At 39.9% G+C, this 26,592-nt stretch overlaps 1 non-coding gene and 1 pseudogene across 1 annotated transcript; both read left to right on the top strand.

Moving 5' to 3' along the window:
- LOC115526436 overlaps positions 1 to 26,592 on the top strand; it is a 32,542-nt pseudogene that overhangs the window by 1,479 nt on the left and 4,471 nt on the right.
- LOC115526610 lies at positions 3,067 to 3,168 on the top strand. Its single transcript, XR_003972665.1, has one exon. It is a non-coding gene; the product is annotated as a U6 spliceosomal RNA (small nuclear RNA).

Below are 26,592 nucleotides of genomic sequence, written 5' to 3'. Positions count from 1 at the left end.
GTTAATACCATCAGTGGCACATTGTCACAGTTATGACCCTCCTAGTGGATCTCCCCTCCCTGAATCCATGCCCCTGAGAGGCCCTCGTGCCCCTATGGCTATGTGACTTGCTTTAGCCAATGGGACATCAGCAAATATATTGCAAACAGAGGCTTACACTTGCCCTTTGATGTCTGTCTTCCCTTTCTGCCCTGAACCTGACATATGAAGAAGTCAGGGCTAGGATGACACCCAGAGATAAGCCACCAAGGAGGTTCCCTAGACCAACCCCAGTGGATCCACCAGATGACTGCAGTCACGTTATTGGAACCCACCAGAAGAACTGCCCAGCTGAACTGGCTTAAAATGCTGACCCACAGAAATATGGGCAAATAAAATGAGTGATAAATTTTAAGTCGTTGAGTTTGAAATGATATATTTTGCATCAAAAAATAACCAATTCAGGGACATCTGTGTGGCTCAGTTGGTTGAGTGTCCAACTCTTGATCTCGACTCAGGTCATGATCTCACAGATTGAGATCAAGCCTTGCATCAAGCTCTGCTGACAGCACACAGCCTGCTTGGGATTCTCTCTCTCTCCCTCTCTCTGCCCCTTGCCCACTTACACTCTTCTCCCTCTCTCAAAATAAATTTTAAAAATTTTTAAAAATTCTTAAAAAAAATAACCAATGCACCATCTGGTCTATAATAAACTATATCTTCAAGAAAGATATGGGAATCCTATCAAATCTCTTCATACAATCAAAATACACTACAGCACTGGTATAAATCTAAACATTTAGACGCCTTATGTTAAAAATGAAGTGCATTTGGCATGATTTATCTTGGGTCACTGCATATGGGCCTTTACATCACCAGGCTTTTCACACCTACAGATTATCTAATCAATCATGCATTTCCAGAATTTTACTAGGGATTCGCAATGAGATGGTTATCTTATTGTTTTGAAATCCACTGGTAGTTTATAAATTTTTTTATTTCTGTAGCTTCATCTGAATGGGAAAAGAAACATTTCAGTAGTTGTGAGTGCCTTGGGGATGAAGAATATGCCTTTAATCTTGAATTCTCAGCATCTAGTAGAGTGGATAGCATTTATTAGACTCAGCTGATTTACTATCAAGAGATAAATTACATCTAGGGAGGGTGGTTACCGCTCATAAAAACTGTTATGTTCTTTATACAAAGGGATTGTATTCTAGCCTTTTTCTACCATTTGTATCCTTCGCTGCTCCCTTCACAGTGATGGTACTCCATAAATATTTGTGGAATTGAACAGGACTTCTTTTGGAGATCTTTTTTTTCTGGTTTTCAGATTTTTTTAAAATATTTTTATTTATTTTTGAGACAGAGAGAGACAGAGCATGAGCAGGGGAGGGGCAGAGAGAGAGGGAGACACAGAATTTGAAGCAGGCTCCAGGCTCTGAGCTGTCAGCACAGAGCCCGATGTGGGGCTCGAACTCACGGACTGTGAGATCATGACCTGAGCTGAAGTCAGATGCTTAACCGACTAAGCCACCCAGGCGCCCCTCTGGTTTTCAGATTTTTTTAAATGTTACTGATAAATGCACATTCTTTTTTTATGTTTATTTTGAGAGAGAGAGAGAGAGAGAGAGAGAGAGCATGCACACACAAGCAGGGAAGAGACAGAGAGAGAGAGAGAGGGAGAGAGAGAATCCCAAGCAGGCTCCACACTGTCAGCACAGAGCCCAATGCAGAGCTCAGTCCCATGGACCATGAGATCATGACCTGAGCTGAAATCAAGAGCTGGACAACTGAGCTACCCAGGTGCCCTTATACATTCTTATTATAAACTTTTTTGAAACATTTATTGCTAATACTTATTTTTGAATGCCTTATTTGATTCTATATCTATAAATCCTATATTCCCTAAGACTTCCAGATAATAAAAAATAAAAATGGGAACTACAAAATACCCATCTGAGAGAAGTAAGTAGAAATTATTATTGCCTATTAAAAGAAGATCATGGGGCACCTGAGTGGCTCAGTCAGTTGAACGTCTGACTCTTGATTTCGGCTCAGGACATGATCTCACAGTTCATGAGTTTGAACCCTGCATGGGGCTCTATGCTGGCAGTGCAGAGCCTGCTTGGGATTGTCTCTCTCTCTCTCTCAAAATAAATAAATAAACTTAAAAAAAAAAAGAAGATCATATATTTTGCTATATTTAACCCAGTTTTAGCAAGGGTATTTTTAAACTTTCATCACTCATATAAAATTTTGAGAATCTATAACTTTCACTTGCTGTAGACTGGATGGTATTGATGCATATCCTCTTTATTCCAATAAAGAGCCAAATGGACAGGCATCCTTTGCAATTACACCTGGAAGAAAATCCCAAACAGACCCTCATTTTTCTTGTCATCCTTTTACAGTGTTGCACTGTTCAGAACAGAGGAAGGAGGGTAATGAAGAAATGTTGAGTCACAAGACACTAGAAAACATGGGGATAGTGCTGACAGAGGAAATCAGGATATCTGAGGAACCTGTGGGGCCATGAAAAGATGAGAGGAGTCAGGAGTTATCACAACGGGCAGCAGGGAGTGGACAGGGCACCAGATCATCTAGCATGCTTCTCTGGAAGGAGGATCATGGGACTGAGATCCAGGAAACATGGAGACATGGTTCTAGGAGCTATAAACTGAGAAAGTCACTTTCATCCTGCAAGCTTTGGTCTCAGTATCTAGAAAATGAAAGGATTAAACTAGTTAATACTAGGATATCTATAAGCACTAACTCTGATTCCTTAATTTTCCCACTTTCTGTTCATGTCTATCAATACTCAGGCCATTTCTGCTCACTTTGGACAGGCCACTTTCCTACCCCAATGGTAATCGATTTTTAGCTGCTTCTCAATCAGCATGTGAAAATGAACAATGTGGGCATGACCAAATGGGACAGCAGTTAACCCTTGTCTTCTCCCAAGCAGGACAGAAAGTCTGAATGCTGGGATTCTGTGGGCCTCTGACTTGGGAAACACACCCTCCCAAATGTGGTTTCAAAACTCAGATGTTGCCATGTGACTTTCTTTTTATTTAAAAGAAATGAGTGCTCGCTTCATGGCACGTGTGCTAAAATGGAACAATACTGAGATGGGCAAGGAGCCGGCACAAGGATGGTGTGCAAATTCATGAAGAGTTCCAGAGTTTTACAAATAAAAGACTGAACTCATAGATACAGAGAACATACTAGCTGTTGCCAGAGGTAGAGGATGGGGATGGGCAAAATGGGTGAAGGGGGTCAAAAGGTACAAACTTCCACTTATGAAATAAATAAATCTTGGGGATGTAGTGTGCAACGTGGCGACCATAGTTAACAATACTGTGTTGTACATTTGATAGTCGCTAAGAGACAAGATCTGAAAAGGTCCCATCCCAAGAAAAAAAATTGTAACCATGGTGATGGATGTTAACTAGGCTTGTTGTGGTGATCATTTTGCAATACATACAAACATCAAATATTATGTTGTACACCTGACACTAATATGACATTATATGTCAATTATATCTCAATAAAAAATAAATATGTAAAAAAAATAAAATGAAAGATATGAGCATGATAGCAGTAGGACAGCAGGTAACTGGCTACGTTGTGTGTGTGTGTGTGTGTGTGTGTGTGTGTGTGTGTGTGTGTGTGTTAATTATAAACTAAAAACTTGAATCTTGTGTTTGACTAGTGTGGGACAACTTTCTGATCTTTAATTTGCCAGTCCAGTTAGACAGCCCTCCTAACCAGTGTATGGTACTAAGCCTTTGCCATTCAAAGTCAGTGTGCAGCTAATGGAGAATTTGGCAACATGGTACACACACAGTCTGTTTCAACCACCATCTGGTGAGTCTTCACATAGTTCAGGACCTAGAAAGCTAAAAACTCCCAGACTCTCTAGCAACGTAGGATGATGTATTTAGTTTCCACCAATCAGATGCACTCCCTCAAGAAATGAATTAAGACTGAATAACCCAGGAGCACCTGGGTGGCTCAGTAGGTTGAGCATCTAACTCTTAATTTCAGCTCAAGTCATGATCTCATGGTTCGTGAGATCAGGCCCCAAGTCGGACTCTGTGTGGATAGTATGGAGCCCGCCTGGGATTCTCTCTCTCCCTCTCTCTCTCTGCCCCTCCCCTGCTCGTGCTCTCTCCCCAAAATAAATAAATAAGCATAAAAAAAATACCTAAGTGGTATACCACCATTTTTTCTAGGACATATCTTTTATTTATTCTTTTTAATTTTTTTTATGTTTTATTTATTTTTGAGAGAGAGAGAGGTGGGGGGAAGGGGCAGAGAGAGGGAGACACAGAATCTGAAGCTCTGAGCTGTCAGCACCGAGTCCGATATGGGGCTTGAACCCACAAACTATGAGATCATGGCCTGAGACGAAGTCAGATGATCAACCAACTGAGCCACCCAGACAACCCTGACATATCTTTAAAAGAGATGTGTTTTGTGTTGAGCTGTTCTGCTCAGCAACACTTCACCTAAAATGGCTTTCCTGACCACAACCACCCCACACACCAGGACAAGTGACCACACCGTCCCCCTCGTTCTTTTTGTACCTTGTGTATAACTCCATCACAACATCTGTAACCCCGTAGCACCCTTATTTCTCTTCCTCAAGTACACTGTGACCTCTTTGGAGGAAGAAACTACCTCTGTTCCCTTGGTGCCTAGAAATCCCGAAAATATTGAATAAATTTATTAATCATTAATTTACAGTCATCCTTTCAGGGCCAGCTAAGTCTTTGCCTCCACTGTGAAGCTTTATGTGACTCTTCTTGTCCCTCCCTCCTTCATGATAACATCCCTTTCAAAGGTCAGTCTCACACTGGACCTCACATTTCACGTCCTTGTGTTTTATCTCCCAAGTCAGATGCTGACCTCATTGATGGCAGACACTATGCCCCTTATGTCTTCTAATATCTCACAAGACTTGCCACAGTGAATGGGTGGCACTCAAAAAAAATTATCTGGAGGAGCACCTGGGTGGCTCAGTCAGTTAAGTGTCCAACTTCAGCTCAGGTCATGATCTCAAGGTTCATGAATTCAAGCCCTAAATCAGGCTCTCTGCACTGACAGCATGGAGGCAGCTTTGGATCCTCTGTCTCCCTCTCTCTCTACCTCTCCTCTGCTCTCTCTCTCCCTCTCTCTCTCAAAAATAAATAAATAAACATTTGTTTTAATTATGTGGAGAACTACAGGGTAAATAGCCTATTGGAAGAAACTGAACACACCAATCAAAGCACAGAAATACTCCAAAGACTAACACAGAACATGTAAAGTACTGTCCTCAGTGGATGACTAAGGACATCCACCACTGCTTTTCATGAAACATGTGGGATCACACAGTACACCCAGAGCCTACCATTCAACTATTCTTTCATGACTGACTTTTCAGATTTCCCAGCCTCTGTGTCCTGTCCTTGCTTTCAGGGATCCCAGGAAGGGGGAAGCCACCAGCTGTGCACAAAGATGTTCTTTGACCTTGGTAGTTAGGTTCTTCTGCTTCAGTGACCTCTCGGTAAAGAAAGTCTGAGTCTCCTTTGGTATACGTCTGTGATCATTTGCATTTCTTCCAGTTGACTTAATTAAGAGATGAAAAGAAGTGACGAACTTTCCAGCAGGAACAAATGTATGTCAGCACCCTTACTTACCCACCTTCCAAGAAGAAACTCCAGGCTATTCTTTCTATTGAAAGAAAGAAAGAAAGAAAGAAAGAAAGAAAGAAAGAAAGAACAAAAGAAGGAAAGAAAGAAAGAACAAAAGAAGGAAAGAAAGAAAGAAAGAAAGAAAGAAAGAAAGAAAGAAAGCAAGCAGGAAGGAAAAAGGAAAATGGGGAGAGGGAGAGAGAAATGGAGCCTGGATATCAAGGTGCTTCCCCTATTACCTCTCTTTAGAGAAAGCATGAAGTATGATTTATAATGTAATGTAATGAGTTAGTTCTGCTCCAGTTGCAATGATCCTTCGAGTCTTGGGAAGACCTGTCAATAATTCTTCCCTTCATTCATTCCATGGCTGTTTACTGAACATCTGCTATGTGTGGCAACCTGCAACATAGTGGGAATGCAACAGTGAGTGAGGAGAGAAGATCTTCGCCCTCGTGAAGTTTACAATCTAATGGGAGAGACAGCCAGTAAACAAAAAAGATCATGACAGACTGCAGTCATTGCTATGAAGGCAGTAGCCATGGTAACACAATAGGAAGTAACTGGGGAATATGTACATTAGGTAAGACTGAATGTGTGCACTCAATTTCCCCCGTTGTTAACATTACTATAGTACATTTGTCGTAACTCAATAACCAACATTGACACCTTATTACTAACTAAAGCTCATGCTTTATTCGGATTGCCTTATTTTTTCTTTAACATCATGTCCTTTTTTCTGTTCAAGGATTCCATCAAGGATACCATACTACATTCAACCATCATGTCTCTTTAGGTCCTTCTTGGCTGTGAGTTTCTTACACTTTCCTTATTTTTGATAACCATGGCAGTTTGAGATGTCCTGGTCAGGTATTTTGTAGAATGTCCTTCAAATTGAATTTGATGCTTAGACAAGGAGTTATGGGGTTTTTTTAAAGACACAAAGTGTCATTCTCATCACATCACATCAAGGGTACATACTATCAACATGACTTCGCTATTGATGTTGACTTCCATCTCATGGCAGGGATAGTATTGGTCAGGTTTCTCCAATATAAACTTACTCTCCGTTCTCCCTTTCCATACCGTATTCTTTGGAAGGCAGTCACCACAGTCAGCCCACACATAAAGAGTAGGGAGTCATGCTCCCCCAACTGTGCGGGAGTATCCACATAAATTATTTGGAATTGTATCGTATGGGAGACTTGTCTACATATTTTACATATTTGTACCATTTTACATATTACATATTTATGCCAGCATATAATCAGGAATAGATTATAATTCATTGCTGCGTTTTTAAGACTATGAATATTTTTATTTACTACAGATAAGAGACGAAAGATGAGAGAAATGAAGGAATGGAGCAGTGGAGAAAGATAGGAAGCAAGAAAAGAGAAGAAATGAATAATCATCATAAGACTTACTTTTCTTGGCTCAGTCTTTTAAACATACATCTACTGTGTAAAGACACTGAGAAGATATTTGCAAAAAATTTAAAAAAGATTTAAAAATAAACAAACATGCAATTCAGAAAAGAGAGGTGGCTCAAAATCTGAATCAGGAATTCAGGCACCGAGTACCTCCCACCTCTCTTCTAATTTCATCCCATACCCACCATCAGGGAGTATATGAGATCTTGGAACCTAAAGATGGAAAAGACATGTTGTTCTCTCTAAGTAGCTCACAGTCTAGAAGGGGCAGCAAACATACTAACAAACCACCACGATCTGATGCAACAAAGGCTAACAGTGATATATGTGCTGTGAGGGACTTGGGGGGAGTGGATTACAACCTGGGGTAAAGGACCCAGCCTTCCCAGGTGTGGCACTGGAGCATGTGAGGAGGTGAACTAGAATTTCCTAGGATAAGAACTGGAGAAGAACACCAGGACTGCCACGAGGAGCTAATACAATTATTTTACCATTAGGAAAGATAGCATATATATTTTTCCAAGGTATCAAGAATCTGAAGATTAAATTAATCAAGATACTATGGCTTTGTAAGACATGAGAAAGAGGAAAAAGAAACTAAAACTGTGCATTCTGAAACATGAGTTGCGCCAATGCACGAAACAAGAAAATATCTCTAAACCCCGGTATTTGGGAACTGGTATCCTTTATTGAGATGTGTGCTGAGTCTTTCTTTCCTGTTATTATCTGAGTTCTCTTTGCTAGAGTTAATTTAACCCAAACTCAACTTTATTCTTGAGTGTGATGATTATGCCTTAAGGTCACACAGTGTCATTTGAGAATTATTCGACCATGCCCACATGCATATCCCTAAAGATCCTAACTTCATTTATTAAGGCCCAGGGTATTGAATCTGGGGACCAGATAATAACCAAGCTGAAGCCCTGGTCTCCTGACAAATCTCTTGCTCCAAGTGTCAACATTCAAAACTCCAACTTCCATTTCTGGTTCTTGTCCAGGTTTTAAAGCCAATTATTTCTTTTTTTCCCTTATTTTTTTTTTCAATACCCATGGGCTTTGATTATTTTGTTTACCAGTTTCCTTCATTAAGATGGGTAAAAACAGACAATGCTATACTTCCAGATGACTTACCTTTTGAACGTCAGAGTCCTTGCTGTATAAAACACTTTTTCATGTATAAAGCTATTCTAAGAATATTACCATGTTTATCCTTTTAACAGAATCCCTACTAAACTGACATAATCTACAATTGTGAGATTGAGAAATAGAGCATGAAGACAGTTAAGGCATTTGCCCTGGTCACCCAGCTAGTAAGGGACAGAAGCAACACTTGCGCTTAAATATTCTGATTAAGTCCAGCCCACTGCAACTTAAATGTTCTGATTAAGCCCAGCTCACACTGAAGGCACATAAAAGTTCCCAGACTAAACTGTATGGATATACTGCATGGCTCTAAATAGGAAACTCCATGATCTACTTTGTCATTGGCTTTATGAAACCTTGGCTTCCACATTGTAATGGGTCCATTTCCTCTCACCAAATCCGTACATAGTACAGAATATCCGCCTGGGGAGACAGTTAAACAAATCAACCTAATGACTGCAAGCAAATGCAGGCATTATGCCTTCTGTGAAAAATTACTTTTCCGTTCCAAAGTTTTATATGAGTCATTTTGCCACCAATTATTTGTGATATATTGAGGACCCTTAAAGATCATCCAATACAATCTCCTAATTTTTGCAAAAAAAAAAAAAAAAAAAAAAAAAAAAAGTAGGAAGGACACTAGGAAGGTTATCACGCCAGTAGTGGAAACACCGGACCTAGAACCCAGACCAACCTAGTTCTCAGCCAAGTACTCTTTCTGACAGACCACATGGAACTAAAGAATGCAAAATTTCCTGGGGCACTTGGGTGGCTCAGTCAGTCAAGTGTCTGACCTTGGCTCAGGTCAGGATCTCCCAGTTCTCAGTTCTTCGTGAGTTCAAGTCTCACATCAGGCTCTCTGTTGTCAGATCCAAGTCAAGCCTGCTTTGGATCCTCTGTTCCCCTCTCTCTCTGTACCTCCCCTGCTCATGCTCACTCTCTCAAAAATAAATGAACATTAAAAAAAAAAAAAAAGAATACAACAGTTTCCCACAGCCTGCTGTCTAGAACACACTATTATGGTTATCAACCTTCATGTTCTAGCTAGGAATTTGGTCTCAGAAATAATCATATTCTTCTTTTTTTTTTCTTTTAGAGAGAGAGAGAAAGTGTGCATAAGTGGAGGAGAGGAGAGGGCGGGAGGAGAGAGAGAGAGAGAGAGAGAGAGAGAGGATCTTAAGCAGGCTCCACACTCAGCCCCTGAAGCAGGGCTTGACCCCACAACCCTGGGATCATGACCTGAGCCAAAGTCAAGAGTCAGATGCTCAACTCACTGAGTCACTCAGGCACCACTAATATTTTTCAATTGTATAGTGAATTTCCACTTACAGAATATCTTTACATGTACTTGATCCTCAAGACCAAAATGTTCCCAGTTTGTCATCATATTACCTTCATTTGGCAAATGAAGAGCTCACCAGAGTTTGAGTGATTTGCCCACAGTCTTCTGATGGCAAGCATGCTGCTCTTTTTAATTTTTTATGCTTCCTTTTCAGTAAACTAATAATAGGGATATCAGGGAAGACTGCATATCCAAACAAGTTCATCTGACTTGCCCAGCAACCTAAGTTCATGCTTAAATTTAAGTATGACCTTATTGTCATTATAAAAGTCATCCAGAGGTATTACAGACAGTGTTTAAATGGATAAAAATAAAATGTTCTTTAAAAAAATCAACTGTATTTCCAGCACTAAACAACAACTGTCATTAACATTTTGTTAAATTTCCATTTGGTCTCTTGTACAGCACATCTTTAACATATTTGTAATTATACATTATCTTTTTTCACTAAAAGTCATATTCATTTCCTATGTCCTTTTGTAGATACAGTTTTTGATAAGATTTTTTATAAGATTCTAACATGTTCTTTTTTTTTATTTAGGAGACTGTTTTTGTCTTTTTCCTTTGTTCATTTGTTTCTTAAATTCCACATATAAGTGAAAACATACGGTATTTGTCTTTCTCTGACTGACTTATAATTAGCATTATACCCTCTCAATCCATTCATGTTGTTGCAAATGGCAAGATTTCATTCTTCTTTATGGTTGAGTACTATTCCATTGTATATACACCACATCTTCTTTATCCATTCATTTATTGAAGGACACTCAGGCTGCTTTCATAATTTAGCAATTGTATATAATGCTTCAATAAACATAGGGGTGCATATATCTTTTTGAATTAGTCTTTTCATATTCTTTGGGTAAATACCCAGTAGTGGAATTACTGGATGATATGTTAATTTTATTTTTAATTTTTTGAGGAACTTCCCTGCGATTTTCCAGAGTGGCTGCTCCAGTTTGCATTCCCACCAAGATAACAAGAGTTCCTTTTTCTCTACATCCTGGCCAAGACTTGTTTCTTATTTCTGATTTTAGCCATTCTGACAGGTGTGAGGTGATATCTCATTGCAGTTTTGATTTGCATTTGCCTGATGACCAGTGATGTTGAGCATCTTTTCATGTGTCTTTTGGCTGTCTGTATGTTTTCTTTGGGGAAATGTCTGTTCATGTCTTCTGCTCATTTTTAATTGTGTGTGTGTGTGTGTGTGTGTGTGTGTGTATGTGTGTTGAGCTGTATAAGTTCTTTATATTTTGGATACTAACCCCTTATGGGATATGTCATTTGCAAATATCTTCTCCCATTCAGTAGGTTGCCTTTTTGTTTTGTTGATTGTTTCCTTTTCTGTGCAGAAAAGTTTTTTATTTTGATGTAGTCCCAATAGTTTATTTTTGCCTTTGTTTCCCTTGCCTTAGGAGACATATCTAGAAAAATGCTAACTACAGCCAATGTCAGAGAAATTACTGCCTATGCTCTCTTCTAGGATTTTTATTTCTATCATGTTCTTAAAAATTATTTGTTCAAGGGATTGTGGCTATGTTTTTTTTAAAAATTATCTCAGAGATAGGTCCCAAAGTGTATGATATCCAGGAGGTAAAATATTCCAATCAAGAAGGTGAATGGAAATATAAATGAAAGAAAGGTAGCTAGGTCAATAATTGTTGAAGCTGAATAACAGATATACATGGGGGTTCACTGTACTGTTCTAGATACTTTGGTATTTTGACATTATCCACAATACCAAGTTTTTTAAAAAAGAAAAACATCTCATCATGTGACTGCAATAGTGTGGTAGGTTCAGACTGTTGTTTCCAATTCTTTCCTCTCTCCCTCTGCCACATAACCTTGCAGTGGCAGAGTAAATTGGCTGGCTCCATTGACATTGGCCTTGGTCACATGACTCTCTCTGACCAGTGAAATTTTAGTGGGCATGATAGTTGCATAGATTTCAGACCTGACTGCCTAGTTTGACTAATCTCCTCACCTTCCTGTATCACAGTGGGAACAGCATGCCCCAGGAAGCAGTTGACCCTTCAATCCCAAAACAAGACATGTGTGGCGGACCTGAACACAGTCTAAAGCCTGGATCCACACTTAGCCAACCTGCAGCCCGAAGCAGAGCTGTCACAGCTGACACACAATCCCTGTATAAACAAGTAAAACTACGAGACAATAATTAAAAACTTGTAAGTCACTAGGTTTGGGATTCATTTGTTATACGACATTTTTGCAGCAATAGCTATTTAATACAGAGAGTCAAACAATCCCCCCCAAAATTGAACATTTTAGATATTTCCAGTTTTTCAATAATACAAATAAAGGACTTTTTTTTTGGACATAAAGCTTCTCTACTACTTCGGATCATTAAATTCAGTTATAGTGGTATGATGCTGTTTATACAGGGAGACTGAACCATTTTATTTGTGGATATTTTTCTAAAAAGGAAAATTATGAAAAGAATTAAAACAAACTCATTCTTTATTTCTTGATATCAGAAAGACTGTAAATACAGTTTTTGTTTTCTCTCTTGACATTCAAAAAGATCCTTTCCTATTTTTCCAGGGCTTGGTAAAACTGGTTACTCTGTTACCTTTCTTGGGTTCTGTCTGTTTCTGCGCAAATCCCAAAGACCATAAAATTACAGTAGGAACATCCAGTGTTAAGGCGGTGGGCTTCATTGCAAATAAAAAGGCTTTTAGTTTGATTTTCTAGAGATTGCTCTATCTTTATGTATATACCCTGCATGTTCAGTTCACCAAGATTGTAAATGGAGCATTGAATCCCATTGGTAAATCCATTATTCACCTGGAAAACTCAGGAATAGGTGGCCAACCACAAAATGAGCCAAAAGGCATTAGAGTATCTATGAGCAATGGAATCCAGTGTCCAATGTGGCAATAACTTGTGAGAAACAACTGAAGGAAAAATTCTGGGGCTTCTTCTGAGTCATCATTCTGATGAGAATTCCCATTGTTCTGATGAAAATTCCAACCATGTTTTGTTATTGTAGCCAAAACAAGGAGGGAGCAAAAGTAGGGAGAGAGGGAGGAGAAGAAAGGGAAAGAGGGAGAGGAAGGGCAAAGCAAATAAAGAGGAGTTCTTGTTGTTCCTGGAGGCCAGGAAAATTACGTATTTTTTTTTTAATAGCTAACACAATAGTTGCTACAGAAAGAGAAGAAAAAAGAATGAGCTAACACACAATTGCTAGACAAAAAATGTGAAGTCACAGAGGATCCTGGCTAGCTTCTCAGTTATTCCAATTAATCATATGCACTTGAAACCAAGTTAGCTCCACTGCCATGCTACTTTATGACAGTGAGCCTCAAAGTGCAGGTCCCAGGACCAGGAGCATCTGCATCTATGAACCCATTACAAAGGCAGATTCTCAGGCCCTACCCCAGATCTAGGTAACCAGAAGTAGGAGAAGGTGGGGTCCAGCAATCTGAGTTTTTAACAAGCCTTCCATGTGATTCCAATACATAATAAAGCTTAAGATCCACTGCTCTAGAAAGTAGTCCAGTTGGGAAGGGATCAACATTTCACAGTGGTCCCCAAATCTTTACCATCTATTCCCCACCCTCATTCTCTATAGGATACTAGAGTTGACAGGGTTACTATCAACACTGGTCTCAGTAATTTCTCTCGTTGTTGGATTCAACGTGTTGGAAACTCTTTTACCACAACCACCACTCCCTTTTTATGTTGTGATTTCAATGTCAGTTCCATTTTCAAAGCCTCTGATGTGATATTCAGATATGTTCCACATGTGTTCTACCCAGTGGCCAGTCTGGCACTTGGAAAGTGGTTTATCTCTTAGTTCTGCTCTCAAAGTCTTTAGTATGCTGTTTGGAATCCTTTCCACCCATTTCTGACTCAGGGGTGAGCCCAGGAATTCATAAACAACTTTATCAGGTCACTTTCCAGAGCTCCTCCCTCTGCAAAATCTGCCTGGTACTTTCCAGTTCCCTGTGTTCTTCTGTTTGGTCAGAAGGCTGAGGCTTTATTTATCTACTCTGAAGGGAGTTTCTCTGGGCTGCACCCAGGTCTGATCCCAAATAGCAGGAACACAGGAGAGAAAAAACCCAACAGGGGTTCACCCTACCTTTTAGAGACAACAAGTTCTTTGACTGGAGACAAAGGTAGCTTCCCCCTGAGTTTTAGGTGCCTGTGGGTCTCACTGCTGCCATTGTCACCAGCAGGAGATCCCTTTCTCAGTCTGAACTAGATGGTTCCTCTTAGAGCCTTTTCTATCCATGCCAATGCCCACTTCCGGGTTTCAGGCTGCCTTGAGTCCAGGCCAGGAGGTGCAGGAGAAGGAACAAAAAGAGGCAAACCAACTACCAGTTCAATTGTACTTCTAATTCTGGCCTTCTTTCCCAAACTACTTGTAACTATTTCCTTTTCAGAGCCCTCAATTGGCTGTTCCTTGCTTTCTGTCCGTGTTTTAGAGCTGCATTCAGTGGGAGGAACAGGATGGATTATGCTGACTCCATTTTACCCAGAGCCAGAACCAGTGAAGATATTCCTTTTTTTTTTTTTTTTAATTTTTTTTTTCAACGTTTATTTATTTTTGGGACAGAGAGAGACACAGCATGAACGGGGGAGGGGCAGAGAGAGAGGGAGACACAGAATCGGAAACAGGCTCCAGGCTCCGAGCCATCAGCCCAGAGCCTGACGCGGGGCTCGAACTCACGGACCGCGAGATCGTGACCTGGCTGAAGTCGGACGCTTAACCGACAGCGCCACCCAGGCGCCCCTAGATATTCCTTTTTTATAGAACTAAAAGCTCTCTCTCCATAACTTCTTCTTGCTGGTTTTTGTTTTACATCCTGGGATCTCACAAAATAAAGCTTTTGTTGTTGTTGTTGTTGTTGTTGTTCTCCTAAAGGTCCCTATATCTTCAAGTTTCCTGTTCTCAAAGCTAAAATAAAAAGGGTAGAGGTTTTATAGAGTTTATATTTCTTATATTATGGTAAATAAACTCTAGCCACATATTGACTTGGTAGATACAACTTGTGGAGTTTCCAAGCTCAGTTGCTTTTTTTAATCTCCTTTGGAAGTCAAAAAATAGACTTGCACGAAGTTTCTTCTCTATCATGAGATATATCAGGATTGGCAGGATGCTTACATTTGGAGATACTCTTAGCCACTCCCCCCAAAATGTGTCTTATTTTGGTTCAGAGATGACCTCCAGGGCCATCTATGGTGGCCTCAGTCTTCACCTAAGTTCTGCAACAGCTGTTCCCTGGTCCCTGGTCCCTGGTCCCTGGTCCCTGGTCTCCTGGAGAAAAACATAGTATTCATTCTTTATGGCTTTTGGCAATTCTACAGTAGCCTAAACTTTTCTTTCTCTTGGAAGCTTCAGTGGTTCTGGGCTCCAGGGAGTCTAATTCTTAACACTGATCTGTCCAATTTGCCTAAAACATAGTTACTTTCCAATTTTTAGGTTGTTCTAATCCTTACTATACTGTGACACGTTCATCTTTGTCTCTTCTACAGCATTTATATCTGGTCTTCCAAGATTTTCCAATTGTCTCTTACGCTTTCATTAACTAATGCCTTTTTCCTGGGAGTTTCTTTTAAAATCTCTTGTCTCACTAAGAGCAGTCTTCATTCTGTTTCAAAATTCTCCTTTGGGGACAGTTCCTGTAGGATCATTTTTATTGTTTCCTCTTCTCAGGTCAATTGCAAACGTAAATGCTAATACATCTGGCACAAAGAAAACACTCAAAACAAATCCTTGTTGAACAAAAATTGATTATGAGTCCCATGAATGAGCAAGGCTTTCCAGCCTAAAGTATTCTTCTCATATCGCCAGATCTTTGATGTCTCATCATTTATGTGCCCAAGAAGATTGATTTAAGTTAACAAATATCTGTTGAGTAACTAGTTACATGTGTAGAATTCTTAAAAAATAAATTTACCAGAGGTGTCTGGGTGGCCCAACTGGTTGAGTGTCCAGCTTCGGCTCAGGTCGTGATCTCACAGCTCATGAGTTCGAGTCCCGTGTCAGGCTCTGTGCTGACAGCTCAGAGTCTGGAGCCTGCTTTTGATCCTGTGTCTCCCTCTCTCTCTGCCCTTCTCCTGCTCACACTCTGTCTCTTTCTCTCAAAAATAAAGTAAAAACATTTTAAAAAATTTAAAAAAGAATAAAAAATAAATAAATTCACCAACTGGTACAGCCACTCTGGAAAACAGTGTGGAGTTTCCTCAAAAAATTAAAAATTATCCTATAACCCAGCAATTGCACTACTAGGAATTTATCCAAAGGATACAAAAACGCTGATTTGAAGGAGCACATGCATCCCAATGTTACTAGCAGCATTATCAACAATAGCTAAAGTATGGAAAGAGCCCAAATGTTCATCAGCTGATGAATGGATTAAGAAGATATATATACACACACACAATGGAATACTACTCAGTGATGTAAAAGAATGAAATCTTGCCATTTGCAACAATGTGGATGGAACTGGAGGGTATTATGCTAAGTGAAATAAGTCAGTCAGAGAAAGACAGATATCATATCATTTCACTCATATGCGGAATTTGAGAAACTTAACAGATGAACATAGGGGAAGGGAAGGAAAAGTAAGATAAAAGCAGAGAGAGAGGCAAATCATAAGAGACCCTTAAATACAGAGAACAAACTGGGGGTTGATGGGGGTGGGGAGTTAAATGGGTGATGGGCATTATGAAGGGCACTTTTCCGGATGAGCACTGGGTGTCATATGTAAGAGATGAATCACTGGGTTCTACTCCCGAAGCCCAGACTACGCTGTATGTTAACTAACTTGAAAATAAAAATAATAATAAATAAATAAAAATAAATTCACCATTGTATCTGTCCTTAATCAGATATGTAGTCTAATAATTTTTTAAATACACAATTACCTATAAGACAATATCATAAACAAGGTTTCCATAAAGAACTAAGAAAGTTTAAAGAGCCTGTTCCTAAAGATGCTGTTAGGAGAGGATTCATGGAGAAAATACTTCTTTTTTTTTTTTTAATTTTTTTTCAACGTTTATTTATTTTTTGGGGGACAGAGAGAGACAGAGCATGAACGGGGGAGGGGCAGAGAGAGAGGGAGACACAGAATCGGAAACAGGCTCCAGGCTCTGAGCCATCAGCCCAGAGCCCGATGCGGGGCTCGAACTCACGGACCGGGAGATCGTGACCTGGCTGAAGTCGGACGCTTAACCGACTGCGCCACCCAGGCGCCCCAAGAGAAAATACTTCTTTAAGTAGAATTTTAGGAAAGGTTGGAGTTTGACAGCAAGATGTCTAGTACAGTGACATAAGATGAGCAGAGGCACAGAGGTGGGAAATGGTCTGATTAGCATTCAGAGTAAAATTGAGTTACTGCTGGAAAACCTAATGGAATTTAAGAAGAAAAAAATGTCCAGAGAGAAGGTCATGAATGGCAAACAGGGATTTTGTTTTCAAACAATAGTATAAAGTGGGCCACAGAGCAGAAAAATAACATGAACAGTTTTTAATATATAATAAATCAAGGCACCTGGGTGGCTCAGTCAGTTAAGTGACCAACTTTGGCTGAGATCATGATCTCACAGTTTGTGGGTTGGAGTCCCACATTGGGCTCCAAGCTGACAGTGTGGAGCCTGCTTGGGATTCTCTCTCTCTGTCCCTCCCCTGTGTACTCTCTCTCTCAAAAATAAATAAGCTTTATATATATATATATATATATATATATATATATATATATATTCATGTATATGAATATATATAATATATAAAATAAATCAAAACATGGAGAGATTTCATATTGGACAATTAGAGACACTTTTTTAATTATTTTTCTTTTTTTATTTAAAAAAATTTTTTAATGTTTATTTGAGAGAGAGAGAGAGAGAGAGAGAGAGACTGCAAGAGGGGGAGGGGCAGAGAGAGAGGGAGACACAGAATCCGAAGCAGGCTCCAGGCTCCGAGCTGTCAGCACAGAGCCCCATGTGGGGCTTGAACTCATGAACCACGAGATCATGACCTCAGCCGAAGTCAGATGCTTAACCTACTGAATCACCCAGGCACCCCAAGACACTGTTTTTTAAGGACCTACCATATAACAGACATTGTGCCATAAGCATTATGTAGACATTAGCTTTTTTTTTGTCTGCCAAAAACAGCTTAATCCAGATACAAATAATTTGAGTGAATAAGGCACATGACAGTGGTATCAATTTGTATAGAATACATAACAGATTGAAACAGAAGATCCTCTAGAACATTCTAGACCATTTTATTGTGAACAAAGTAGCAAAATTCACTTTTGATGCCAGTGAGCTTTTTTAAAAAAAATTTTTTTATGTTTATTTATTTTTGAGAGAGAGAGAGAGAGCACTAGCAAGGGAGGGGCAGACAGAGAGGGAGACACAGAATCGGAAGCAAGATCCAGGCTCTGCGCTGTCAGCATGGAGCCCAATGCAGGACTTGAACTCACAAACTGCGAGATCATGAGCTGAGCTGAAGTAGGACACTTCACCAACTGAGCCACACAGGAACCCCGCCAGTGAGGTTTCATATCATCCAAGAGATATACAACAGTTTTTCAATCCAAACAAAACCCTAAAACAAATTTAAGACATATTTACCAAGTATAAATTTGGAGCTATTGTCAAATATAGAATAGAAAAGTTAAGTTTGCTGTCATGCATCCAAAAACAGAGCATACCATGCGCTTTAGAAAACTGCTGATTAGAGCGCCTGGGTGGCTCAGTCAGTTAAGCATCTGACTCTTGATTTTACTCAGGTTGTGATCTCACAGTTCGTGAGTTTGAGCTCCTCATAGAACCTGCTTGGGATTCTCCCGCCCCTGCTGTCTCTCAAACTAAATAAACATTAAAAAAATTTAACTAACTTGAATTTAAATAAATAATTTTTTTAGAAAAGAAACAAAATTGCTGATGATAGAAAAAAGGATACAGTTTCTAGAATGCAAGCCAAAGATATACTTTAGAAAATATCTTTTAAATTCACTTTTCCAAGTTATAATCTGGCATAATATTTTATATAAATTAACCTTTTAAGCAATATAATGCGGGCACCAATATGCATTGTACATAATGCTCTTGGAAACAAAGAGAACAATAAATTGCTTAAAACAAAAAAAAAGCAACCAGTGACATTTACAAAAAAAAAAAAAATATATATATATATATAGAGAGAGAGAGAGAGAGAGAGAGAGAGATGCCAAGTATATTTTTCAGTCTCTGAACATGATGGCAACTTCTCCAACCCAGATAATTAAAAGAAAAAGAAAACAAAACAAAACAAAAGAAACCAGGAGGAACATTCATTTCAACTGTGAATTGTGAATCCCCCGATCAGCTCATCTCTTATCTAAAATGTACTTTCTAATCAGCTTATTGTTTTTCTCTATTGAAAACAGTAATATTATCTTTCAAAGAAAGGTTTAACTACTAAGAGAATTTTGTGGTCTTTTCAGTATCCTAGTTGACATGTGTAATTTAAAGAATTATGAAGAAAGTGAGCTACTGTAGTCATATGTAAAACGTTATTGTTGAAATTGAGTGATGGACACGATACGGAACGTGCTGTTGATATAAACTCAGGGAATGAAGACTTAAAAACCTTAAATGGGGTGCCTGAGTGGCTCAGTTGGTCAAGCCTTCCATTCTTGGTTTCGGCTCAGGTCAGGATCTCACAGTTTATGAGTCTGAGTCTCAAGTGGGGCTCTGCACTGACAATGGAGACCCTCTGCAGCCCTCCCCCAAACCCCCCCCCCCCGAAAATAAATAAACTAATTAAAAAAAAAAAAAAACTATACAAGGGGCGCCTGGGTAGCGCAGTTGGTTAAGTGTCCGACTTCAGCCAGGTCATGATCTCGTGGTCCGTGAGTTCGAGCCCCACGTCGGGCTCTGTGCTGACAGCTCAGAACCTGGAGCCTGGTTCTGATTCTGTGTCTCCCTCTCTCTCTGCCTCTCCCCCACTTGTGTTCAGTCTGTCTGTCTGTCTGTCTGTCTCTCAAAAATAAATAAAAAACATTTAAAAAACTATACGAAAAAAAAACCCACCTTAAGTAGTCTTCTAAGCTCTGGAACGAGATTCCTGTTTTAATTGTACAATATATTTACACTAATAATTTACTAGGCACATTTTCAAATACTATCTATTTCTCAGGATTTTTTAACTCTCATTTTTAAATTTGCCAATATCAGTTGCTAGTGGAGAACATAGCTTCCCAAAGTGAATATTTATGAAAAACTTAAGGTCAACAATGGCATGAGAAACATGACCATCAAAACTAGCGATGGCTTCTATAAAAAAAAGAGATATTAGAACTAGGTAGGCTCAAAATACTCATAAAAATTTCACTTCCATGAAAGCAAGATGTATGCATATTTTGTAAGAAATTATTAAGACAAATTAAATATGATTTCACTTATATCTAGAACTAAAAAACAAAACAAATGAACACACAGACAACAACAACAACAAGAGGAACAGCCTCGTAAATATAGAGGACAGACTGGTAGTTACCAGAGGAGAGTGGAGGTGGGGGGGATAGACAAAATAGGTAAAGGGTATTAAGAGGTACAAACTTCAGTTATAAAATAAATAAGTCATGGGGATGAAAAGCACAACATAGGAAATACGGTCAATAATATTGCAATAAGTTTGTACAGTGACACTTATCATGATGAGCATTTTGTAACATATGTAACAATCAAATCATTACATCCCACACCTGAAACTAATATACGTCAACTACACTCCAATTAGAATTAATTAATTAATTAACAATTCAAAAATTAGTTCAGTTCCTATTTACTGTAATTAAAAATTCAGTTTTTCAGTTCCTATTTAACTATCAGTTTAATTTACTAACTTTCAGTTCCTATTTACTGTAACTTTCAGTTCCTATTTACTGTAATTAAAAATTCAGTTTTTCCAGGGGTGCCTGGGTGGCTCAGTCAGTTAAGCATCCAACCTTGATACAGGCTCAGGTCATGATCTTATGGTTTGTGAGTTCGAGCCCTGCATTAGGCTCCGTGCTGACAGTGCAGTATGGAGCCTACTTGGGATTCTTTCTTTCTCCTCTCTCTGCCCCTCCCCTCCTCACGTGCTCTGTCTCTGTCAAAATAAATAAATAAACTTTATAAAAAAAGATTCAGTTTTTCTGTTATTTAACTTCAATACTTTGACCTGTATACTTTTTTAAAAAAATTTTTAATGTTTTTTTTTTTTCCTGAGACACAGAGAGACAGAGCATGAGTGGGGGAGGGGCAGAGACAGAGGGAGACACAGAATCCAAAGCAGGCTCCAGGCTCTGAACTGTCAGCACAGAGCCTGACACAGGGCTTGAACTCACAAACCATGAGATCATGACCTGAGCTGAAGTCGGTCCCTCAACCAACTGAGCCACCCAGGTGCCCCTGACCTGTATACTTTATACAGAATTCATATTTGTTCTAATTGTGACTGAAAAACAAATAATGTCCTGAGCTTAAGTTATTAACTTGAAAAAGAAACACTTTTTTTGTAATTCAAAGAAGCTTTATAAGCCAAGTGACCATGAAAATGATCTTTTTCTAAAGGTTATAGGATCAACAGAAATAAAATTTAAAAAAGGCAAAGGGTAGAAAAAGAAAAGGTTACTAGAAAGAAGTTCTAATAAAATTAAACCAAAAGCTTCATTAATAACTAGTAGTAACAATCATCCTAGCCACAAGAATGCAGACTAAAGTCAGCCTAATATAATAAAAGAAAAAGGACTTTACGCCATGATCTCTGGATTTTAGCCATAGCTCAAGCGCTAACCATTACTTAGCCTGGGTGAGCTTCTACTGACCCATCTGTAAAATGGGAAATAGAATGATCATCTCAACCTCACAAGATAGTGTAAGAATAAAAGGGTAATAATGCAAGAGCACTTACAACATTACATATTGTGCTATATGCATAGTTTACATATACTTTACATTATTTTTAAATGAGTATGTTTTCAAATCTACCTCTTTTTCTCCAACTTTCCCTGTCTTTAGTAAAGAAAAATTTCAAGTCTCTTGAAAATAATGGTGCTATCGGGGCACCTGGGTGGCTCAGTCAGTTAAGCGTCTGACTTCGGCTCAGGTCATGATCTCACGGTCCGTGAGTTCGAGCCCTGCGTCGGGCTCTGTGTTGACAGCTCAGAGCCTGGAGCCTGTTTCAGATTCTGTGTCTCCCTCTCTCTGACCCTCCCCCTGTTCACTCTCTGTCTCAAGAATAAGTAAATGTTAAAAAAATTTTTTTTAATGCAAAATATAAAACTATAAAAAATAATAATAATGGTGCTATCCCCTTATGGTGGTAGTGATACCAAACCAATTTTTGAGAGAAGAAATAATACTGATTTCAGAAGTTTAAAGATAAAGCCTAGAGGTATGCCTACACAGAGTCAGAATATATGAACAGCAATGAAATATGCTGTTAATCCAAGATTTCACCTTCACCTTACAAACTTTCAAGGCGCTTGCTTCAAAATAATCCAGTGTTTCAGAGATGAAAAGTACGGCATAGAGAATATAGTCAATAATACTGTAACAATGTTGCATGGTGACAGATGGTAGCTGTCCTTACTGTAGCGAGCACTGAGTAATGTACAGAATTGTCGAATCAATATGTTGTACCCCTGAAACTGACGTAACGCTGTTTGTTAATTATACTTCAATACAAAATAATAATAATCAGATGTTTGACTCAATTTCTCAACTCTTGATCTAGACTTATTTTCTTTATGAAAATAACACCAGTGATCTTACTCCAGAAGAAAGACTATTCTGATTGTTGTTTTTTGGCTTAAAGACACCATCATTGAAAATAACATCCAAGAACTATTTTTTTTTGATGTTTATTTTTGAGAGTGGGGAGGGGCTGGGAAAAAGGGAGGCAGAGGATCCCAAGCTGGCTCCCTGCTGACAGCAGAGATGCAGGGGTTCAAATTCTGAGATCATGACCTGAGCTGGAAGTCAGATGCTTAACTGACTGAACCACCCAGGCACCCCCATCCCGAACTATTTTTAAAACAACAGAGTAAGGAGATGTCTTCATCCAGGCAAACTACCAATGAAATGTAAATCTACTCTTGAAAAGCTACTAAACAGTGGCTGATAAAGGTTGTTTTTCTTGCTTTCAGTTTCCAAGGGCTATAAAGCATTGTTGGAGATGAAACTTTACTCCGGGACTGTGAAATCGTCCTAGGAACCTAGGAACCAGTCTCCCAGGCATGAATGCCTCATTTCAACGAAAAACATGGCAAGATGGGAGACTGCTAAAGAGGCACTGTGCCATGACAAAAAACCCTGGAGGTGAGTCTGACTTCTGGAAAGGAGCAGCAGTGACAAGGTGTGTTCCAGGAGCTGGCACTTGTTTGTGGGCAGAGATATAGGGACACCCAGGACGTTGGTCCCAGAGACCTCTGCAGAAGTTGTAAAGGCTTGAGGATTGAGGGAAGTCTTCAGAAATAACACGTGGATTTGAAGATAGCTCTTCCTTCACAGAGGAAGGTAAGTTCTCAGCCAACTGCAACATCTCCCTTAGCTGCCTTGTAGGGCGTCAGATTCCCTACCTCTGTGCCAACTGTGAAGATACTTTTTATAGTAAAGGAGATACGCCCCCAGAGTTCTTGATAATAACAAAACAATTCTAATTATCCCTTAGAATAATAAATATTCTGGCTCTGGCTCTAGCTTTCGTAACATCTGCAAAAGCCTCGTATATACAGGAAGACTGGCAGCACCAGGAAAATTCTGACCTAACTTTTGACTTTCTTCCCAGATAACCAGTGGCTTGTAGACCTACTATTTATCATGGATCCTTGTTCTCACAACTTAGTCCGAGTGAAGACAGACGGAGGGGACCAAAACAGCTTTACCATGCATTGGACAATGTCCATTTTGGGTTCAGAGCAGAAAAACATCTGACAACTGATGAGGGAGCATAACGCCAGCTGACCGTCCCCACCCTTCCACACTCCACCAGGTGGGATATGTGTGGTATTCCTTGGGCACTCCGGGCTGCCAGCTGCCCAAGAACAAAGGAAAGGGGTAAACAAACGGTTAACTGATAGAGATCAGAGTCCTGCAGGACCTAAGTCTCCATCACCTCTCCATAGTGATGGGGGAAACAAAGGCAGAAGGAAATGGCAGATACAACTCAATTTCCCAATTTCCATATCACCTGCAGCACATTGACAAATACTTGAGGCTGGCAGAGTAAAAGGTTTCTCCTGAAACTCCTGTCTTAATGCTAATGCTTTGCTAGAGGGAGAAACAACCTTAGCTTGACAATAGGCCTCCTAAATCCTGGGAGCCTTCTTTAGCATATGAAAATCTCCCTGGCAACTTCCCCAGGACTTTACCTCCCCCAATCCCACAGTATATAACCAGTCTTTCCTCAAGGTCCCGGGGCAGCTCTTCCTGCCCACAGGTCCTGTTCCCGTGCTTCAATAAAATCACCTTTTTGCACCAAAGATGTCTTCAAGAATTCTTTCTTGGGTGACGACTCTGGATCCCATGAACCCCACTATCACCCCCAAAAAAACCTCATCGACTTCAAAATGAAGAGAACTGAGGGGCTATGCATCTAGTCACAAGAATGGCGATGACTAGGGGCACCTGGGTGGCTCAGTGGGTTGAGTGTGACCTCAGGTCATGATCTCACGATTTGTGGGTTCAAGCCTTGCGTTGGGCTCTGTGCTGACAGCTCAGAGCCTGGAGCCTGCTTTGGATTCTATCAATTTCTCTCTCTCTCTCTCTCTCTCTCTCTCTGCCCCTCCCCGACTGGTGTGTGCATGCTTGCGCTCTCTCCGTCAGAAATAATAAATGAATAAACTTTAAAAAAAAAAAAAAAAAAAAGAATGGCAATGACCATGTTGTGGGTAAATAGGCTAACTCCTTATCCCATTATTTAACACAAATCTATACGGTCCTAAGGAATCAGGTGGAAATTCTTTGGATTCTGGCTCCAAGATTCAAAATATTCTAGGTAAATTTCCTACTATTTTTTATTTTATCCTCATTTTAGGAGAATTATAATAAGGCTCTACATTGAGCTGCTCCTTACAAGAACCTCAAAACATCCCAGACTAAGCTAGATGTTCTCCCTTTCTCTCATATATACAAGTAAGAAATCCTTCATTCATTCATGCTTGCCTTCAGTGTTACGTTATCTCCTGTATTCTGGTACCATGATAGGTGCTGGATGTACAATGGTATGCATGAGATAGAAGAGCCATAAACCCCTTCTTCTTGGTAATGTGAAATAAGAGAAAATATAATAGAAACAGCCTAAGTCACCGATTATAATCATTAAAATCCAGAAAGGTCAAGATACACTGGAAAATTCAACGTTTATTTATTTTTGGGACAGAGAGAGACAGAGCGTGAACGGGGGAGGGGCAGAGAGAGAGGGAGACACAGAATCGGAAACAGGCTCCAGGCTCCGAGCCATCAGCCCAGAGCCCGACGCGGGGCTCGAACTCACGGACCGCGAGATCGTGACCTGGCTGAAGTCGGACGCTTAACCGACTGCGCCACCCAGGCGCCCCATGGAAAATTCAGATGAAATTAGAAATACCTTTATATTGGGGCACCTGGGCGGCTTAGTTGGTTGAGCACCCAATTCTTGATTTTGGCTCAGGTCATGATCCCAGGGTCCTGGGATTGAACCCTCCATCAGGCTCTGTGCTGAGCATGTTGCCTGGTTAGGTTTCTCTCTCTCTCTCTCTCTCTCTCTCTCTCTCTCTCTCTCTCTCTTCCTCTCCTTCTCCCCCCCCCCCCCCCTCTCCTCTTCTCTCTCTCTCTCTCTCTTTTGCTCAAATAAATTTTAAAGAAAAAAAAAATACCTTTGGAGTCGGTGGATTCCCTCACAGGACTAGACTGTCCTGGGTCAAACTGTAGTAATAACAATGTCACAGCAACATACTTTGTCCTGTGGAGGTAATCAGATACAGGAAGACATGTATTGTTCACAGAGAACTAAAAGCAGGAAAAAACTATCATCAAAGATTTTATATACTATTATATCAGAATAAGAACTCGTGTTGTCTATGGCAAGATTCAGAAAGGGTCATTAGTACAGCTGTTCAAAAATCAATTATGGTAATAGCTAGCCTGGAATGACACCTCCACCAGATACTGTACAATCACTTTATTCATTCCCCCATCTTATCTTTACAATAACTGTCTGGAATAGATGTTAATATATTTTTAAGATTTTTTTAATCAGCTTTTTTTGTGAGAGAGAGAGAGAGAATGCACCCACAAGTGGGTCAGAGGGAGAGAGGAAGAGAGCGAGAGAATCCCCTCGAACCCATGACCTGAGCCAAAATCAAGAGTCGGAAGTTCATCGACTGAGCCACTGAGGTGCCCCTGGAATAGATGTTAATATTATTTGCACTTGGGGCGCCTGGGTGGCGCAGTCGGTTAAGCGTCCAACTTCAGCCAGGTCACGATCTCACGCTCCGTGAGTTCGAGCCCCGCGTCGGGCTCTGGGCTGATGGCTCAGAGCCTGGAGCCTGTTTCCGATTCTGTGTCTCCCTCTCTCTCTGCCCCTCCCCCGTTCATGCTCTGTCTCTCTCTGTCCCAAAAATAAATAAACGTTGAAAAAAAAAAAAAAATTAAAAAAAAAAAAATATTATTTGCACTTTGAAGACAAAGGAAGTGAGGTGCACAGAGATAAGCTTTTCAAGGTCACATAGATGGTAAAGAGCAGAGGCGGGTTGATTGTCTCCGGTCTGCTCAAGTCCAGTATTCAAATTCTTAACTCTGCTAGGCTTCATTGCCAACTCTGTGGACCAATCAGTATGACTGTGTTTTTAGGAACCAGAGGTTGATGCTTTTGGTGCCTGTAACCACAGCTTTAATTCTGATAATCTGACCTCCTTAGAGGCTAAGCCGGGTCTCACCAAACTTTGTTTGAATTAGTAGTATTTTTAAAGTACCCCAACCACAGACATCTTGTAGATTCATGGAATTAGCTAGAAGTCCTGAACAG

Source organism: Lynx canadensis, chromosome D1, assembly GCF_007474595.2.
Source record: "Lynx canadensis isolate LIC74 chromosome D1, mLynCan4.pri.v2, whole genome shotgun sequence".
NCBI lineage: Eukaryota > Metazoa > Chordata > Mammalia > Carnivora > Felidae > Lynx > Lynx canadensis.
The sequence above is the reverse complement of the archived record's forward strand: the minus strand, read 5'-3'. Positions and strand labels throughout refer to the sequence as shown.